This window comes from Micropterus salmoides, unplaced genomic scaffold (assembly GCF_014851395.1).
Source record: "Micropterus salmoides isolate LMB-PRFRI ecotype aquatic unplaced genomic scaffold, ASM1485139v1 Ms_hic_scaffold_4, whole genome shotgun sequence".
Taxonomy (NCBI): Eukaryota; Metazoa; Chordata; class Actinopteri; order Centrarchiformes; family Centrarchidae; genus Micropterus; species Micropterus salmoides.
Genome location: NW_024043372.1, coordinates 28,919,749 through 28,928,085, shown reverse-complemented (window position 1 = coordinate 28,928,085; position 8,337 = coordinate 28,919,749).

The following is an 8,337-nucleotide window of genomic DNA, read 5'->3' as shown; positions in this document are numbered from 1 at the left end:
CAATGAATAATTGTAAAAAGTAATTGTGCCCAACTTATCCTAAATAGTATTGTACTTACTCAACAAAATTACTACTAGTCAACTTGAAATTTACAAAATGTCCATTTTCAGATTGTAGTCCTGAAAAATGTGAATAAAACTCCATTACTACAATTCAAGTTCCCTTTATTAGTGTCATCTTCACACATCTGTCATTTCTACATTTAACAGACACAAAATAAGGCACATCTTGCATACAGCTGATTAGACAAAGTAACTGACTGCTTGACCAGATAATTAACCAGCAACAATTTTGATAATCAATTTGTTTTCATTCTTTTTAGCAATAATGTTAAATATTTTCCATTTCCAGATTCTTGATGAGATTTCTTGGTGTTAAGTGATAACTTGAATCTCTTGAGCAAAATAAAATTTGCACTTGTACCTGCTTCCAGGTACTTTTTTTCATATCACCTCACCTCCTTCCAGGTTCCAAGTCAGCTAAGGGATACTAAAATGTAACATAAAAACACAACAGACTGCTGATTGGTAAGAGACAATATTCACTATTCACTGCATCATCATCGCGTGCACCAGACAGAGGCCAGCAACAGAAAGTTTTATATTTTAGGATTTTGGATCACACTACCTTGTTTCTTACGACCCACCATTCTCTGCTTCTGATTGGCTAGTAGTCCTTACCAGGGTACTGCGCATGTGCAACTCCCAACAAAGATTTTGTACGAGTAAGATGCATCACTCTGTACCAAGAGCGGAGCGTACAACACATAGGATAAAAAGAGGAGCTACAGCAATGTGCAGTATGAGAAAAAATATGGTGTTTTTTGAAAATTTGTAAACCTGTTCTGGTACAACCCCTAATTAAGATTTTGAACCTGAAAATGAGCATAATACCACCTCTTTTATCGCGAGGTCTGTTAAGGCCCCTGTACGTTAGTAGCCGTCTATGTTCTGTGTGAAGGTGTACGCTAATGAGTGGTGGGATTGCCTGCCGAGGATTGGGCCAGATGACGTTGACCCCTCCTACTGTCTGGGTTCGATGAAGATTAGCACAGCCGGTGGGGAATTCCTCCAATCGAGTGAAGGCAATTGACAGCGACTTCAGCTAAACAGGGTGTGCTTGTGACTTGAGGCAGCTGTGATTTTCATTGATTAGTTTGCCTCGCCTCGCTGTGTCAGTTTGTCTGAGAATACTGTGAAACACCAGTGTGTTATTTTGAGATAATTGAAGTTAAACTTGTTCATGAAAATAGGGCCCAGGTTTAGCTTTAAACTGATTTCGCTACATCTGTGTAGCTGTTTTGTGTTAGTTTCAATAGGTCTAAAGGTGCTGCACTTTGTGTTTTGGTTTTGAATTTGTTTTCGCTACCTTGTGTAGGTTAAGCTCTGCATCTCTCACAGTAGAGATTTCTTTTTGGTTATGTTGTTTTCATTGGTTTAAGGAGCATCCAATGGGCCCTTTGTCTGTTACAGTTTACTGCGTGTCAACCTTACCCTATAAATAACTTTTCTTTACCAAATCTATCTGGTTTATGTCATCTTATTTGCCCACATGAGCCAGGTCGTAACAGGGTCTCAGAGTGTTTGATTGTCCAAGGGACAGACAGTGACAGTGAATCTCAAAAGGATCACCAAAAGTCTGTTCCCAAACGGCTGGAGAAGTGAAGCAGATTAACAAACATCTCCCCCTCAGACTGGAATCTAACAGAACGTCTTTTAGTTCAATTTATATAAAGTAACAAGCAGCTATTTTATTCCAGCCTACCTGTACAGCTGAGGAGAGGAAAGAGGTGTTCAGCTCCATCCTGAACATCCATATTTGGGTCACACATAGCGACTTGTCAATCACAAGGTACCCCGCCCTAAAGGCTCGTCATCTGCTTTCTGGTCTATTTTCCTCTAAATGTGACCATAATTTACTAAATGATCATGCTGTGTTGAAGAATACTTGAAACTAGGGACTGAGACCATATGTGATCCAGTGGAGTCGCCCCCTGCTGGCTGTTAGAGAGAATGCAGATTTGAGGCTTCACTTTTCAAACCTGGAGGTTCCTTCTTGGTGAAGACACAAAGCTGCTTCAGGTTGTCCACGAGCTCCAGGATCTGTTCCAGGGTGAGCTTAGCCAGTTTACTGCTGGAACTGTGAAGACTGAGGACAGAGACACAACAGGTACCCAGAGACAGTCCTCACCTGTCCCACTCAGTCTGTCCTCACCTCTGTCTCTTGCGGGGCTGGTTGATTGTTGATGGTGATTGACCAGTGTCTCAGGATGCTGGTGGTGAACTGGTCCTCGGGGTGACAGGGACGACTCAGGACCATCTTCACCATCTCCTCCCTGGGCCTGGGACGCAGACAGAGACCCAGGAGTCTCCAAGACGAGTGTCCAGGTGTGTTCCTGTCGTACTTCTCTCTGTGAAGCAGGCCTCCGGGTTTTCTATCAATTCAAAAACAAAGGACTGATCAGATTGGAGGACAGGGACCCTTTCCTGGACACCACTCACCTTTATATTTAAGGTGCTGCAGGATGGGGATGATGGTCTCCAGGGGGATGCTGTGAGCCAGGAAAAGCTGCCAGGTGCTGTACTGGTCTCTCAGTCTAGGGCCCAATCCCAATGTCCCCCCTAAGCCATAAGCCCTAAGCCCTCACAGACTTTACTGACGTCACTTGGAAAGTGATTGAGTTTAAGAGGCTGCAAGGGCTCCAAATACTGTGAACAGGAACGGGACAGCCCTTTGCCACTTTATCACGTTACCTTGACGATGCTGAAACACATTGCACACGTTTTATTTTATGTTTTTGCCTGTTTTTTAAGTCCTGCAGGCTCTTGACCTACAGAGTGGAGCAGAGGTAAATGTCAATATATATTTGTAATTAATCAATACACTATTGTCGGTCAAACAGCATCATTAAGCAAAAACTAAAATAAGTAGTTGAATAAACTAAGTGTGTAATAAGGTGATTGCATTACTTCATGTGTTCTATGCACCATCTTAAGTTAAGAAAACTTTCAACAATTTTAATATCAGCGTAGGTGTCGATGCTTGTTGTTTTACTGTTTTCTTCTTCTCTTATAAGGCAGATTTGCCGTGATATTTCTCTCGCTTCCGGGCTTCCCCTGGAAACCCCCGTGTTTCACGTCATACCGCTATGAACTGTGGGCAGTTTCTTCAGCCAAAGTCTGCAGAAATGCAGACTTACGAAAAGGGTCTAAAAAGGGCTCAAAATGTCCGCGAGAGATCCCTTGCGCACTTGACGATTTGCTAGTGAGCCCTAAGCCCTCACGGAACGCGACTCAAAGTCTGTGAGGGTGGACATTGGGATTGGGCCAAGAGAATAAAACTGTGGACACAAGGATAAGAAGCGAGGACAGGTGTCCTCTGAGAGTGTCTCACTGAAGATGTTGAGCACAGAGCCCTTCCAGAACATCAGGCTCCCCATCATCATGGGACACAACAGCTAAGAGACAGGAAAGAGACCTGCTTACTGAACACAACCTGGATCAGAACCAGACTAAAGGTTCTGCAGAGGGGAGTCCTGATCAGCTGTTACCTGTGTGAAGTCGATGACAGCTACGATCATGTTGAGCAGTTAGCGTTAGCGTCTCTTCTGACTCGCTGACTTCAGCGAACCTGATGGAGGTGAGCTCTGACTGGACGGACAGCTGGAGAGTCCAACATGGTGGAAGCTATCATAGCTTATTAGCCGTCAGCATGCAGACCTAGCTTACACACATTAACGATGGGGATCGTTCATTTTCATTGAAACCCTTATTGAGACTGCTTAACGATACTTTAGTATTATTTGGTGACTGTTATTTGGGAAGACCAGACCCAACGGGCATGAGGTAGGCTAGGCTTGTATGGTATGAAGAAAATATTCAGTGTGCGATAATATTGTTATATATTGAGATGACATGACTAAACAAACATATTGAAGTGTGCATATTAACTGCCAGGTTGTTTTAAAATCATTTATAGGATGTCTATGAAGATTCTCAGTCATCCAGGTCATAGTTATACAACGAAGGTTAAAATCAATGGCAACTGGACTTGGTTGAAGATACTGGAAGACGTTTCGTCCCTCATCCAAAGGACTTCTTCAGTTCTGACTGACTGGCAGGGAAACTCAGCTATTTAACCTCAGTGGGGTCGTTGGCCCGGGTCATCAATACCACTGGTTCGTTAGTGTTCCTTGTTGCTGTGACGACAGTCGTTACAGTCGTTAAGACTACCTGTGGCTAAGACTGAACGACCATCGTTGGTATCTTCACCTGAGGCCAATAGGTTACGTTTGTTGAGTTTCCTGGGAAGTGATGAAAGGACAGCATTGTAAGTGGGGGATAAGTGGTGGCGTAGACCCCCTCCCCTGTTCAATGACGGCTTCTCAACCCTGGTGTAGATGGCTTCCTTGACACCTCTTTCAAACCATCCATCTTCTCTGTCTAAAATGTGCACCTGGTGGTCCTCAAACGAGTGTCCTCTGTCCTTCAGATGTAAGAGATGTGTTTACATCTGAAGGAACTGAAGAAGAGGGACGAAACGTCTTCCAGTATCTTCAACCAAGTCCAGTTGCCCTTGATTTTAACCTTCGTTGGACATTTATAGGATAGAATTTAATATTTTAAATACAGCTAAATGCTGTTTCTAGAGCAGCAACATTAATGTTTACATCCGAGTGACATTTAGAAAGAAAACTCAGTCTGTATCATTCCTCCTCTTCCTCCTCCCCTCAGCTGTTATTCACTGCCTGCAGGTAACGTTACCTGGTAGGAGGAGGAGCGGCTGGTTTGTCTCAGCCAGCAGCTGAGTTTACAACAATGTGCCAAATTTTAAGGGCAGCTTTCTATTTAGCTTGTTTTTAACATTTGGGTGGTTTCCAAGTTAACATTAGCTGGGCTAGTAAATAACAGCCTACAGGATGACAGACTGAGGACAGATGATTTCTCTTACAGACAGGTGTATTGATAAAGTATTGTAATAATGAGCGTAGGTGTCGACACCTCAAGTAGTTTGGAGCAAACTTAACTTCACCATCATCAGTGTGTGAGGGGGGCGACAGAGAGCAGCAGAGGCTGCAGCCTGATGATAAACAGTCCTGGGCCCGTTTAATACCCCGTTTCAGTGCCACAATTTGAAACATTAGCTTTCTTATCCATCGCGTCTCAAGATAAATCAGATTAGATGCTTGAAACATAACATTATAAGACCCACTAGTCTCGATAGCAGTATTGATACGCTCTGACCTTATTGCTTTTGAGAAATTTTGGAAACGGGTCCTTATAGAACTGGGTCTCGATCCCCATCCCTACTTAGCACTAGCCAAACTGTTAAATAAGTTCACCAACTAGCCCTAAGTCGTCAGAGATCCTGCTCGGGCCTTTAAACTAATGCAGTTACTGTCTGTACCAAATTTAGAGAACACTCGCACTCTGGCATTGGACAATGTCAACAATGAATCACTGGGATGGACGACGACATTGATAGACCAAATAATTAAAAAGCTGCCATGCGGCGCACCTGCTGTTGTCAAAGAGGATCGCGGGTGGAAAAATTACGAGTTCTGTGTCTTTTGTGTGACTTCATAAAACATAACCTACTGCTTATGGAGAAACTCAGGGCGCAGACAGGGATAGAGAGGCGGGAAACGCCGGTGTTCGCAGTGAGAGACCAAGGTGTGTGAGAGTGAGTGCAGGGAGAAGTCGAGGCAGTTGCAAAACAGGTACATTTAGAAATAAAAATAATGTCCATGGGGATTAAAACATGCTTTCGCAGGGTGTAAAATGTAGTTTTCCAATGAAGAAATATGCAATTCCACATAATTTTGGAACATAACATAACATCTGTGAATAAGTAGAGGCCGACCGATATGGATTTTTTGGAGGCCGATGCCGACATTAAAGTGAAAAAGAGCCGATATTTAGATTTTGAGAATGATTTGGATAGCAGACCTTTACTGTATAAACTACACTTAGAACAGGCCAATATTGAAACTGCTATGTATATGGGCTATAAATCCTTTTCCTAAATCAATTATGTTAATAGTTTACAGTCTCAAAAAGTGAACATGTAAACAATTGCACATCAATAAATATTTGTTGCTGGAATGTTCAACTTTTTCAGCCATCTGTAAATAGACAAAGTGAGAGAGAATAAGCATGTGTATTTCACTTTACACATAATCTGCCATATTTCTAATATAGTATATTCACATCAGTTCATCCCTTTACCAGCACTCTTTAATTCTAACCAAAGCTCTGAGAAACCATTTCTCATCATCTGTCTAAATCAATCTGTTTATGATACAGGGAGCTGCTGTTGAGTGTATCTAATACCTGACTGTCTACAACTAGGACTTGCAACTTTGAGATTTCATTTAACTAAGTTATAACTACAACCAGAGCCGGTACAGCTCTGACTACAGCGTTTCACATCTACAACGTCACAAAAAGAGGAGCTACAGGACGCAGTGTTATTTTCTTGTTCTGCTCACGTTTATTTACATGTCCGCTCTGGCTTAATCATTTCAGATATGCAGACTATAACTGCAGACAGGCGGCTCGCAGATATATTTAGAATACTTCAGAAACTATAGTTTAATGGCTCATTACCATTAGCGCTCCTCCACTGATAAACACGGCATTAGCTTTGTGGCTAATTTAGCAATGGGCAGCATTAGCTGCTGTAACGTTATGTGATTTTAGAGAATATTTAGAAGTGATGAACTAGGGACAAATGGGGACCGTTCACTAGAACTGACACTGTTTCAGAATAAATCTACAGTTAAGTTACGCCTGTCAGCAGCATAGCTTCCAACACCCAGCCACCGTAACATTAAACTGCTGTCAGCTGCTAGGAAGCCAGGGGAGTGCATTGAAAAACGGGAGGGTTAGCAAGTCATGAATGTTTTCAGGAAATTAGCTGGCTAGCACAATGAGGTAACATTAATGTTCACTTTGCACTGAACTACTGTAACTTAGGTAACTTACTTTAGTCCTATAAAGTTACTGTGGAGACAGTCAAGCTCTGCTTTCATATAAGTTAACAAGCGGTTTCTGAACGTAGTGTTTGTAGTTAAGATGTACAATTCCTCAAAAAGTAAAAACATTTATAATGTGGAACAGTATAGAGCCTAGTTTCAATCATATAGGTTAAATATGATATGAAATCCCCTCCATTTGGGAGATTTTTAAGTCAGATTAATTGGAACTGTGTAATTATAATGTTTTTAAGTATTTAATGTTTATATTTAACTTATATCTGTTGTAATCTGTTTTAATAGACCTGTCCTCTCAAGTAAACCTGAGCGCTGAGTTTCCTTGAGCTTCAAAGACATTTCGGTAAGATGTATCCTAAAATAGTGTTGATGCATGGCTGAATGTTTCATTATATCATGTTCAGTTTTTATTTAAATTTTACATTATTATTTGTTCATTTTGGCAGATATAGTTTGTGGTCTGTTGAACTGTATTGCGTTATAAACAGCTGAGTCTCTTTTATTTAGCATGGCCTCACTGATATAAATGGGGTAGACAAAATATCAGAAACACCGGCCCATGTGATCCAAAACGGTCATACAGTGGGAACAAATTCTGAACTTTATCATTTTTATGAAGGGAGGTTTTATTGCAGAAATGTTGGATTAGACTGCATTATATTTAGCTAAATGTGCCAAATAAACTGGTTACTAAGTTTTAAAAACTAAATGCATTTATCACAGCAATAAACTCTGCCCATATCACATGTTTGTGAGAAGTGTTTACATGGCCTCTATTTTGTAAACTAATCAAAAGTTGGTGTTCATATATTGTGTGCCCATTAAGGACTATAGAGAGTGCTGCTGAAGGAATTTCATCATGCCCATAATCACCTGACTTGCAAAAGCAGCTCTGATATTGGTGAGTCAGACAAATTTTAAAATATTGTATCAGAGTATTGAGTGGCACTACGGCACCAAGGTATGTTATCAATTTGCATATTTCTGCATCAATTGCTGGCTTGCTAATCAGACATACTGAGCATATAAAAAATACTACATTGCTAGAACTGGAGCCAGCAACATTTCACAGTGGATGACATTTTAACATGAAAGAAGATATTTTAGCCCTGAATTGAGACGTTGGGTGGATATTGTACTGTTTCAGAAAAGTGCATTAGTCCAGCTGTGACTGTGAGGTTTTATAATGAATATGTATATTTAGCAATTCAAAATTCTCATAGATTTCTTTGAGAAATGATTGGCAGTGATCAAAAGCTTAGAAAATTGTAGATCTATTACAGCATTAAGTCTAAAAATGTTTGACTGTAGCTCTGTTAAAGGCTGTTATGTTAAACGTATG